Source organism: Vombatus ursinus, unplaced genomic scaffold (assembly GCF_900497805.2).
Source record: "Vombatus ursinus unplaced genomic scaffold, bare-nosed wombat genome assembly UNPS02014945.1, whole genome shotgun sequence".
Lineage (NCBI taxonomy): Eukaryota > Metazoa > Chordata > Mammalia > Diprotodontia > Vombatidae > Vombatus > Vombatus ursinus.
The window spans coordinates 17,884,789-17,897,938 of record NW_020954723.1 but is presented as its reverse complement, the minus strand read 5'-3'; the positions used below and the strand labels follow the sequence as shown (position 1 = coordinate 17,897,938).

General features: G+C 39.5%; 1 protein-coding gene across 1 annotated transcript in view; it reads left to right on the top strand.

Annotated features, from left to right (window-relative positions):
- The window catches only part of NRXN3 (neurexin 3), a 1,892,810-nt gene that overhangs the window by 1,859,947 nt on the left and 19,713 nt on the right, over positions 1–13,150 (top strand). The window lies entirely within an intron of this gene.

The window sequence follows — 13,150 nt, the reverse complement described above, 5'->3', positions numbered from 1 at the left end:
AATGGAAATATCTGGAGTGAGAGGACTTATACTCAAATCCTCCCTCTGACACAGTATCTATATGACCTTGACACATGACCTTGGACAAATCAGTTAATATTCCTGACCCTAGTTTCTTCACCTATATAATGAGGAGCTTAGAGTCAGTGGTTTCTGGGGTACCCACTGGGAAAGAAAAACTTAGTTATATGACTTTATCCAGGGAGTCATAGGACCACAGACCCAGAACTAGAAAGGAACAAATATTTATGAAGTACCTATTTGAAGTACTAGGCTCTTTACAAATTTTATCTTGTTTGATTCACATAACAATCCTGGGATAGGTGCTATTGTGATCCCCATTTTACAGTTGCAGAAACTGAGGCAGATTAGCACGCCTTGCTGAGGATCCCACAGCTAATGACTGAAAATGGAATCGGACACAGGGATTCCTGATTCTAGAACCAGCATTCTATCCACTGTACCACCTAGCTTCCTCAGCCTCAGGGCAACACACAAAACTCCTTTTATCTCCTTCCTGTACTCTCAAGAAAGACAATTATTTCTTGACTCCTTGGGAAAGAGGAACTGAGTTGCACCTCTTGATCTGCATCACAATGATTATGTCTCTTTTGTAGAGCATGGAAGAGTGAGAAGAGCACCATACTTGCAGAAGAATAATCTAGTTTAAAATCCCAACTCTGATGCTTGTGATACATATGACCTCTTTCCACCTTAGACTCTTCATCTGTAATATAGAGATAATAACACTTTACTCCTTACCTCATAAGATGAGGAGATTGTTTTGTAAATCTTTAAGCCCTATATAAATGCAAGTTGTCATTATTATTGCTACTTTAAGGATCTGATAAGGGTTAAGGAGGGGGGAAAGATGAGTATAGGGATGGGAAGAGTAGTAATTTGAATAAAACTGGGAAATGGAGTAGATGACAATTTATTCTGCCTTGAAACCCCTACCATATTCCTTAGTAGAAATGGGACATAGAAACTACAATAAATTAATCTATCCTTCCCTACCTCAGAAGATGAAGTTGTCCTCTCTGACTAGGCTAACCTTCCCACCTATGTTGTTGATCTAATTCTCCCCTGTATCTCACAGTAATGGAGATTCTTGAGTTCATGTCACATGAGAATTGGTTGAAATAACTATGGGGTATTTAGCCTGGAGCGTAGCTAGCCTTAAGTATTTGGGGGGCTCGAAAGTGGAAAAGAGATTAGACTTGTTCTAATTGACTCTAGAGGAAAAAGGCAGTAACAATGGATTGAAAATTAATGGGCAAACTTAGGCTTTAACAATTAGAGTTGGCCAGAAGTGGAATGGAAGGCCTTAGGGCACAGTGGGTTCCCTTTCATTTGACAATCTTCAAGCAGAGACTGGGTGACAATTTATTGGGTTTATTGTGGAAGGGATTCTTTGCCAAGCATGAGCTGGGCAAGATAATTATTGAGGCCTCTTCCAGCTCTAAAATTCTGTAGAGTTGGGCTACAGGACCACTGAGATCCCTTCTAATCTACAATATTCCATTATGCCTTCCTGATTTCCCTAGGTTGAAGAGATCCTTCCCTCAAATCCCTCATGCCCCTCTATTTGATCTCTGGTGCGCACACATCATATTCTAAGTGTTAATATAGTTATTTTCATTATGTAATATCCTACCTACTAGCTTGTAAGTTTCTTGAAAACAAGTACTATATCCCTTTTTAGGCTTGTATCACCTAGAACAATCTTTCACCTAGTAGATACTTAATACAAATGTTGACACAGGTAAAGTTAATCTTCTCTTCAGACATCAACACAGTATTCCTGCCTTATTTTTCTATGTCATCACAATCTGTCTCATCCATGAAGACTTAACTTCAACCTATGATTTCATCAGTATAGAGAGCTACCTTGTGAGGGACCTCCCCCTATAAAACAGGTTGACAACAGCTCATCAACTTACATCAAGTCTGAGAGAGTTACCTAGAAGACTAAGATACTAAATGACTTCCGTAATGTCACATAAATAGCATGTGTCCAGGTAGGACTTGAATTCTGGTCTTCCTGGCTTCAAAGTCAACTCTCCTTCTACTACACCAAGCTATACTGGCACTGGAAACATAGAAACAAAGTAAAATGCTTCTTACCCTCAAGGAGTTTACCATCAAATGGAGGAAACACCCTGAAATGTTTAAGCTAACTATACAAATTTCCTCTCTTAAGTATATTTTGATATATAGCTTTCTAGTACACATCTTTTCATCCTTCTCCATCTCTCATTTCCCTTTCCTTGGCAGTAGGGATATGAAAAACAGAATGAGCGCACTTTTTTGTGTGTGTTTAAGTTACCCAGGTAGAATATTGAAAAGCCCTCAGACATTCTTGTCAATCTATTTGAGAAAAAATGTTGATCTGTAATTGTGATAAAATGCCCCAGGTCCAAATACTCTTTCTCTTAGAAGCCTCAAATAGAGATGTTGATGTCTGTAGTAGTCACACCTGTGAATCTGAGACTAGATCTGGGTTGCTGCTGTACCTATAAAAAAGGAAAGCTCAAAACTTCAATTTATTGATGTGGTAACTAATATGCCTAAAGTCACCCAGGTCCTAAGAATCAGAGGCAGGATTCAAACCCAGATTATCTGACTCCAGAGTCAAGGGTCTTTCCACTATACTACCCTGAGCGTTAGTTCTCTACTTTCCTTAAGCCATAAGCTAAATTGCAGAGTCAGGCTTTGAACCAAGGCCTATTAATTTTAAATCAAATGTTGTTTCACCTACACTAGACTGCCCAGGGACTTGCAAAAGGTAGATGGTGCTTGAAATGAATGAAGACCATTAAGGAAGTCCAGAGAAAGGAAAAATGAGAAAATTTCCAGGTTTCATTCAGCAACCATTTATTAAGGACATTCTTTTTCTTGTCAGAGACTCACTTGAGGCTTTAAGGCGATATTTTTTCCTCTACTGAATCAAAGACTTTTTTCTTTGTCCCAACAAAGAGTAACTACAGTAAGATCCTACAGTTTCTTTAACACTTAGTCAATCTTGCATCTGTGATGATGTGGTCTACACTAGAAAAGAGTTTATTTTAGAAAATCATCTGTAAAAAAAACTGATTGTTCTAATACCAAAGTATTGAAATGTACGGTATATATTTAGTGTCCTCAAGAAACTTACTGTTTAACAGGGGGGGATGATGTATGTGCCTAAATGTGAAAATGCAAGTTTAAAGTATTACAGATATCAATAAGGAAGGTGGAACATTGAGAGAGAATTTTAACAATGTCAGAGCCTTCTCCCTGTGATTGTCTCCAATTTATCCTGCCTTGTTTGTATATTGGGGTTTGCATGTTGTTTCCCCCATTAGACAGAGGAGCTCCTTAGAGGAAGGGATTGTTTTTAACCTCTCTTCGCGTCTTCAGCACTCTGCGCTGTGCCTGACACATAGTAAGAGCTTAATAAATGGTTGTTGACTTATTAAAAACTTCTCCAAAGTGAGAGTAAGCATTATACCCAGTTTGAAGCATAAAGCAACCAAACATATTTTACCAGAATGTTTTACTTTTCCTTGAAAACATCATAAGCCTCAAGAGCTATTCAGTTATTTGTTTGCTTGCTTTATGGTTGCTGTTGTTGTTTTCTGGGAGAACTACACAGTCTTAGCCATGATCATGAGGCATGAATTGTACCTGAAAGGTATTCTCAAGATGTGCTAGATTTGGAGTCAGAAAATTTTGAGTTCAAATGCCCAGTGTGACCCAGGAAAAGTGATTTAACCTTGCAGTGTCCTCATTTTCCTTATCTGTAAGATGAGGGATTGGACTGGATGACCTCTAAGGTCTCTCCTAATTATAAATCAATGAGCTTATGAATGTCCCTCCATACCTGTCAGGGATCCTGTGATCAGCCTATTTCAGCTTTTTACCATTAATATAGTGGGCAATAAACCTTTGTAATGCTTAGGGGAGAAGGCCTCCTAACAGCTCTCAGTGATTTCAGTTCTTGTTCCTTAGTAATTCATGAAAAGTCAAGAGGCCTAAAGTTTCCTATGATACTAAGATGTCAGCTATCTTATTCTTTGTATTTGTTATATAAAAGATGGCTTTCCAAATCAAGCTACTGGTGCCTGGAAGATGAGGATGTTTATAGAAGTAAATATATAGATGGGTCAGTTTTAGAAAGAGATGAGATGAAGACTTTCCCTGTGTACTTGTTACCCATGAGACTAAAAACAGAGAATTTGACTACTGGCAAAATTCCATAGTAGCAGTTAACAGAAGGCTTTGGAAAGCTGCCAACAGTAGCCAGATTGCATTGAACACCTAAATGACTGTTTAAGATTAGTTTTTGGCTAAAGAACTGAGGATAAGTAGAAAACCTGCCTTCCAGTTTCCTATTCTTCTTGCTATTCCCTAGGTCTGAGCTGTGCATGCCCTTGATTACACCCCATAGATTATACCAGGAGGGGGACTGACATCTCTAGAGGTTCCCATCTCTCTGTATTGCTGTCTTCTTTAATTAGTAGGGTTGCAACTACACCTGACCCAAAAGTCTCGCCTTGAAAAGATGTTTCTGAATGTTGTCCTGGAGAGAGCATTAAAGTATGCAGTTTTATTGTTTAGTGATATGTAAAAGGACATTGGACTTGGAATTGGGAAGGATTCCAAAATTTGAAGGGATTTCAAGTTTTTCTTCCCAGCTTAAAGTCATATGCTGTAATCAATAACATTCAGTGAATACACTTTATATTTAAAATGTTTTCCAGTTTAATTTCAGGTTTAGGAAATTAGTCTACAGAAACAGTAGAGAAAAATATTGTCTTAGAAGAAACTGACAATTCAGTGCCTGGTATATAGATAAAGGAAATTACAGTCTATGCTACTAATGGACTTTTCTATTAGAATACAGCCACAGCATATCTTTCCTAATAGAAGCAAGGCTGAAATGATAAGTTGTTTGCTTCACATTAATTAAATCCAGCTCTATAAAATTTGCACATGAGTTCATTTTCATTCATTCCACTTGTATTGATAAATATCAGGCATACCTCTATCTGCATGATATTAAAATAAACTGCATTTTATTTTCATGAAAATGGTTTTAAAACTGAACTGGTAATAATAACCTTGTATATTGACTCAGACAACCACAAATAATGACAGAAAACATAAGGAAGAGCCAATGGACCAACTAGAAGAATTGTATAGTGGAAAGAGGTTCTGGCTTTTGAGTCAGAGGATCTGAGTTGAAATTATAGCTCTGATACTTCTACCTGTGTGACCTTGGGCAAATTAGTTAATATCTCTGGGTTTCGATTTCCCCTTCTGTAAAATAAGGAGATTGGATTAGATAGCATCTATGAATGGATTCCCGTGGACACTTCTAGTTACATAATATGGAACAAATTCATTAACTTCTCTGGGTGTCAGATTCCTCTTCTATAAAATAGGGGAATTGGTCTAGATGACCTCTATGAATGGACTTCCTCATCTATTTAGACTAGTAATGAAAATTAACCATCTGTAGTTGGTTCTATAATTTTAGATTAACCATATGACTGAGGGAAGATGAGAATGTTTATGAGGATAAATATATCAATTGGTCAGTTTTAGAAAAATAAGAGATGAATGTTTTTCCTTTGTACTTGTTAATTTTTTTTTTCTAAATACTTTCTTAGTGTTGTTGTTTTGTGTCAGTTGTATCCAATTCTTTACAACCTCATTGGGGTTTTCTTGGCAGAGATACTGGAGTGATTTGCCATTTCCTTCTCTAGCTCATTTTAATTGTGGCAAATTTATAAGAGGATATTGGTAAGTCACACCACTCTAGTAGAGGCTCTAACCACCTTTCCTCTGGACTTGGCAATAGCCTTCTAATTGGTCGCTCTACCAATGGCCACCCCTTTCCTAGCCATCCTTCACACTGCTGCCAGATTAATCTCCTCTCCTATTTAAAACTCTGTCTACATCACACCCTGCTTAGAATCCTTTCTATTGCCTATTAAACAAAACACAAATTCCTTAGTCTGACATTCAGGGTCTCCCATACCCTGGCTTCCATCTATCTTGAATGAATGAGAAAAAAAAACAAAAAAAAACCTATTTCTCCTCATAAGAATGATGGTATGAGATTTCCTGCAAAATTAGAGAGTCAGGATTTCAAAATGAAATCTCATCTCTACCGATGCAGGTGCTCAGTAAATGTTCATTGATGATGATAGATAAGGAAGTTCAATAGTGGAAAAAGAAGAGCAATCACAGAGACAATTGATTAGCAGTTGCGATTCAGATATTAAACTACATTATGTGACCCAGTTCCTTCACATAAGGGAAGTATTCTGGCATTTTAGTGAGTATTGATTCTAGTTTCAAATGATCCAGGAATCAAATCCTTACTCTTCCACTTACTATGTGTGACCTTGAACAAGTCACCTAACCTTTAGGAACCGTAGTTTCTTCATCTGTAAAATGAAGGGGTTGGAATAGATGGTCTATGAATTCCTTCCAGCTCCAGCTGTAGATCTCTTTTCTTATAAAATGAGGGTGCAAAAGTCAGAAGTGCCTTGACCTTTTGACCTTTTTACATTCACATTGTGATGAACTTTAAGGTCACCTCATCAAACTCCCTCACTTTAAAGATGAAGAAACTGAGAGGACCGGAACAATGAAATAACTACAATAATGACAATCATCAAAATCACACAGCAAGTTAATGGCCGATCTCCATTTACAACTCGGACATCCCAATCCTTTTCACTGCACAGCACTTCTGCTTATGGACATTAGAAAAAATACACTGGAAATGCTAGATAATTCTCATATCATTCTGTATTAACAGTAGTTCTATTTAACAAGGTAAACAGGTTACTTAACTTTCTACTTATTCTTTATCTTCTAGTAAAATATGTAGAAATGTCAAAGTTCTTGTAAAAATTCATCTAACATGCCACTTGCTCCCCAATATCTTTGAATGTCTTCTCATGAAATTTTCCCTGAGATCTTGGCTTGAAGTAGTTGTTTTTACTGTTCCCTAAAAGAGCAACTCTGCTGGGAAAAGCCCATATGGCAAAGGAAAGAAGCTCCATTGTTTTTATAGTCTGATCTGCTAGCAAATAACACACAAGGCCTTCCCAGTTGGTTTCTTGGCAGTTCCCAATTCTCAGTTGCAAATCTGAGGAGCTGGACCTTGAGGTTTTTCTTTGTTGATCTTTGCCAAATAACATCTAATGCTTAACAACAGAGACAGCTGGATTGATGGAAAGGCAGGTAGATAGGTTGACAGATCAATCCCCCCCACCATAAAAATATAACTCTAGAAATATCATGCTTTGCTCATGGCAGAGTTCCAAGCACTCTGTTCAAGACCACAGATGACATAAGACCCCATGACACAAAGCTACCTGTTGTGTTTCAGAGCTATGCTGTTTGGACTTGAAGCAGTTTGGAAGAGTCATCCAGCAGGGGAAGAGCTTCCCATAGCTTCAAAGTACAGATGGGTAATTGTTGCCATGAAGTCTCTGTACAAATTGGATAGAGGTCTCTGGAGAGCTTTGCGCATCCAAACATTAGCACACTGAAGAAGAGAGAATGGGTAGAGTTCTTTGAATCAATAAAAAACCAGTAGTGCCTAACACTTTCTACCAAAGGCTTAACCTACTGGATTTAAAAGCTTTCCTTAATCACACAGCAACTAGAAAGAAAAATGCCATGCTCACAGCCTCTCTGTTAGCTCTCCCTCCCTCTGTTGAAAGGTGCTATTTCATAGTTGAGTGACTGCTTTTCTCTGAACTCTGCAGAGCTATCCTGTCAGCAATAGAGTTTTCACATGGGATAAACCAACGATTCTACTTTGCAAAACCCTGCCCTATATGCACTGCTTTGTTCAGTGGTTCTCGCTGTGAATTGATGGGGATACTGTTAATTCAGGGAATTGTTAGGCAACTTTTTCATCTCATGTACAGAAAGATAAAAAGTAGTACATGCTTAGAATACCCTGAAGATAGAGTTGTTGTCCTGTCAATGTGCAATGACCTGGGACCTTCTAGGTCCCAAATGTACACTTCTACCATACACATAATGTACACATAAGGAGTGTGGGGTTGATGAAATTAGAGTCACAATTCTTTAGGACTCTGGTAGAGATAGGGGGTAGAACCTGGTGTCATTAACCATGTTTATATCATGGCCCCCTGGATAATGGACTCCCTTTTCAGAATAACATTTTAAATAATTGAAGAAAATGCTATCTCTCCCTCCCCTAATGACATCTATCAATGCATGTGAGGGATCGTCTGATGTTGGCTATGTGCCACTTGGGGGTTGTGGCAAGATGGGGCAGGGACAAGATATTAGGAAGTAACCAGAGCTCACGCTCCCGAGGCAGGGGGCTGTGCCATGTGGAGTTGTGGTGAACTGGGGTAGGAACAGGATACGGGGAAGTAGCCGGAGCATGTGCTCCTGAGGCAGGGGGCTGTGCCACGTGGGAGTGGGACGGCAGAGAATGAGCTCCCTTTGTCTAGTCCTCTCCCTAGGTGCAGCGCTAACCCCAGACGTCTCCTTCCGGTATCCAGGCCTAGCTTCCTGTGTCACGTCCTCTCCCTTGGTGCAACGCTAACCCCAGATGCCTCCTTCCGGTATCTGGGCCTAGCTTCCTTTGTCACGTCCTCTCCCTTGGTGCAGTGCTAACCCCAGACATCCCCTTCCCGTATCTGATCCTACAATCATTCACTGGTAGGCGGGCTGAGGAGGAGGGGCTAGGAAGGTATATAGGGGCGGTAGGGGTCGGAGCTTGCTCTCTCTTGCTCTTGCTTTCCTGCTTGGCCTTGCTGTGATGGCCTCTGGATAAAGTTTGTGTGCTTGCACCTCCCAATCGGCTCGTCTCTATGTTTATCTGGGTAGGCTCCGAAGACTGGTAAGTATGACCTTGGCAGCCTGCTCCTGTTAGGAGGAGAGTGCACGGCGCGACTGGCACAAATGCACCCTTGGGATAGAGATTAGACCTGTGTTTTCATTAGTTAGGAACTCCCATATAAGGAAATTCCCTCCACCAATGCAGGTTTACACCTCCTTCATACCTTATATTTCTTAAAGAGTTGCCTAGAGCATCATGAAATGACTTGCTCAGCTTCACACAGCCTGGATGAATTAAAGGCCAGCATTGGACCAGATCTTCCTATGATCTTAAGATCTGTGAAGAAATTGGTAATGTTGATTTGAGTTACATTAGAAACAGAGATTAAATTCATAGAATCTGAGGGGTAGAGGTATCCTTAAGGAATTGAGTAGGATAGTGGCAAGAGCAAGATTTGGAGTCTGAAGTCCTGGGTTCACTACCTCTATGATTTGGGCAACTCACTTCATACCTCTGGGTCCCTGTTTTCTAATCTATAAAGTGAAGGGGTCACCTTAGAGTCAGAGTTCTTAACAGTGTGTGTGTGTGTGTGTGTGTGTGTGAGAGAGAGAGAGAGAGAGAGACAGAGAGAGAGAGATGTGTCCCTTTGATACTCTGAGAGAGCCTTGGACTGCTTCTCAGAATGTATACATATATACATACATACATATATATATATGCACATAGATATTTAACAATTGAAGGAAATGCTAAATTGAAGGAAATGCTAAATTTTAGTTAGATGTTAATAAAATAAAGTTCTTTTTTTTCCCATCCAAGTTTATGAACCCCCTGAAATCCATCCATGGACCCCCCTCAGAGCTCACAGACCTTCAAATTAAGAACCCTTGGCTTTAAGCAGTGGTATTAAACTCAAATAGGAAGGGATCTCCATGCTCTACATATTGAATACAAATTAACATTGTCTATGTTGTGTTGTATTTTTATTGATTTTGTTAAACATTTTCCAAATCCATTTTAATCTGGTTCTACTGGAATGCTCTGGCACTTGGGCAGTGAATTTGATACCTCTGCCTTAGAGGATCTCTCTGTTTGCTTTCGGCTCTAAACCAATGATCCTATGACCTAGTTTGACCAATCTTTCCTTTCAAAGGATAAGATAAATGGGATCAAAAGAATTGAAGGGCTTTGCTCAAGGCCATGAACCTAGTTAGTGGTAAAACCAGGACTAAATCAATGGTTCCTATTAGTCTTGATTTTCAGGGGCCTCAAATCTGTAATGCTCAACACTACAGGAATGTTATATGATTAAGTAATGCTGAACCTGGCCCAGTGTGAAAACAGACCCTTTTGCCTTATTTCCCCAGTGCTTAGCACAGTACCTGACACTTAGTAGGTCTTAATAAATATATGCTGACTGACTAACCCAGTAATATACTTTTTTTAAGCTTGTCTCTTTTCTTTCTCTGGTAATTGCATATAATCTCTACTCTCATCCCATATCTCTCCTTTTAATGGCTAAACTCTTGAAAAAGACATATACAATAAGTGCCTCCCCCTCCTTCCCTCTCATTCTTTCCTTAACTTTTTGCAGCTTAGCTTTAAACCTCATCATTTAACCAAAACTCATTAATGTTCCCTTAGTTACTAAATTGAATGGCCTTTTATCAGTCCTTATCCTTCTTGAATTCTCTGCCACTTTTGCCCCTGTCTATCAGCCTCTTTTCCTTGGTTCTCTCTTCTCTCTATGTTTTTGTGATACTCCTCTCTCTTGTTTCTCCTCTTTCTGTCTCTTTAGTTGGAACATCATGCATGTCGTGCCCCTTAAGAGTTGTGTCCTGCAGGGCTCTGGCCTGGGCCCTCTTCTTTCGTCTCTCTATCCCAACCTCCAGACTTTGCATCTCCAACTACCTATTAGATATCCTGAACACTATGCCCAAAAGACCTTTTAAATTCAGTGTGTCCAAAATTATCTTTCCCTTGAAACTCTCCCCTCCTACTAACTTCTCTATCATAGGGATTCTCTAGATACTCTAGATTCTAGAGTATCACCATCCTCACAACCACATAGGCTCACAACCTAGATAAAATTCTCAACTCCTCTTTCTCATTCCCCATATCCAATCAGTTGTGAAATCTTCTTATTTCTACCTTCGTAACATCTTTCATATTCTCCTGATTCTATTCTCTGACACCAACACCACTATGGTGCAGGTCCTCATCACCTCATACCTAGACTACTGCAATCACCCGTAAAATGTTCTCTCTGCTTGGTCTCTCCCCACTCCAATCAATCCTCTGGTTAGCTGTCAAATTGATCTATGTAAAGTGCAGATCTGACCATGTCAACCCTCACCCCCATAAAGTGAAGTCCAGCAGCTCATCTTCTGTTTGGATATTAAAGCTCTTCCTAACCTGATCCCTTCATATCTTTCCAGACTTCTTTCACCTTACTCCCTTGTAGTCCACTGGCACTGTCCTCCTTACTGTTTCCCCCAAAAGAAACTCCATTTCCTGACTCCATGAATTTTCACCAAATGTCCCCCATGGCTGGAATTCTCTCCCTTTTCATTTCCACTTTCTTCCTTCCTTGTCTTCTTTAAATCTTAGCTAAAATTTCACATTGTGCAGCAAGCTTTTCCCACTCCTCAGTCTTCCATTGCCTCGGAAACTATTGCCCACTTTGTCCATATATGCCTTGTTTGTACGTAGTTGTTTTCATGATTTCCCTATTAGATTGTGAGCAACTTGAGAATAGGTAGCATTTTTTTAAAACCATTCTTTGTGTTTCTAGCACTTAGCACAATATGTGGCACAAAGTAGGCACATAATTAATGATAGCTGACATGACTTGATATACACTTGTCCTTAGTTAATTTTCTTTTTGGAACATGTACACCAATGCCATTGTTATGCTAGCTTATCCTTTTTAACATTGATGGTTCCCACATGTTATCAGTCACTTAAAGTATTAGATATGAAGGAGTTTTTTGTTTGTTTGTTTGTTTGTTTTATCCTAGGCCCACATACAGTCAAGTCCTTGATTTTGGATTCTTGCATATTGAACATATAAATTAGTCTGTGCAGTTTGTGGGTTACTAAAAACCTCTCTAAAATGAAGATTGCTTCCAGGCTAAAATATAGAACCATTTTCTGGTGTGGGTTATTCCTGGGGGTGGCATCTTTCTACTTTGATTTGTCTCTATTACCCAGTTATACAAGCTCATCCAACTGTGCCCATAAGAACCTCTTCCTTTCCTCTGTGCCCCGGCCTACAGCTGCCACCTCCAGCCGCCTGGCTGTCACCACTATATCCAGAGGCAGCAATAGAGAAAAGATGCTGGCTAGTAGCAGCCTAGGCCCTATCCCATTCTGATATCATCAGAGACAATATTTGGAGGAACGAAACTGGGTGTCATAATAGTCAACTACTATGACATTGGGGCAGCTAGGTGGCACAGTGGATAGAATGCCAGTCTTCCTGAGTTCAAATCTAGCCTCAGGCACTTACTAGCTCTGTGACCTTGGGTAAATCACTTATCCCTGTTTGCCTTAGTTTCCTCATCTATAAAATGAGCTGGAGAAGGAAATGGCAGATCAATCCAGTATCTTTGCCAAAAAGACCTCAAAATGGGGTCATGAAGAATCAGATAACTGAAATGATTGAATAATGTAACACTAACTGGTCTAGTATCTCTTTCTTGTCATGCCATTGTGCAGCACTTATTCACTCATTCATTCATTTATTCATGTGAAAAACATTTATTTAGCTCTTACTGCATACAGTGTGGGCAGCTAGGCTATACAGTGAATAGGGTACCAGGCCTAAAGTCAGAAAGACACATCTTCCTGAGTTCAAATCTGGCATCAAATAATAGCTATGTGACACTGGACAAATCACTTAACCCTGTTTGCCTTAATTTCCTCATCTGTAAAATGAGATGGAGAATGAAATGGCAAACCACTCCAATATCTCTGCCAAGAAAACCCCAAATGGGGTCACAAAGAGCCAGACATGACTGAAAATTGCTGAACAACAAGTGAACATTATACTTTTCTAGATTCTGGGAAGGAAGTACAAAAATAAATAACACATAGCATTATCCCTCAAGGAACTTATAGTATAACAGGAGGAGATTAAACACGTGCACAAATATGATAACAGTGAGAATATATTATGTGCAAGAGATGAGTAAAAGGTGATTATGAGACTGGGTTGGAAAAGATATGATACTTCCAGGTAGGCAGGGGCATCTAACGTACATGGCAGAATTAGACTGTCCTCATGTGGGGTGGGGTGGGGTAGGGATTTCTTTTGTA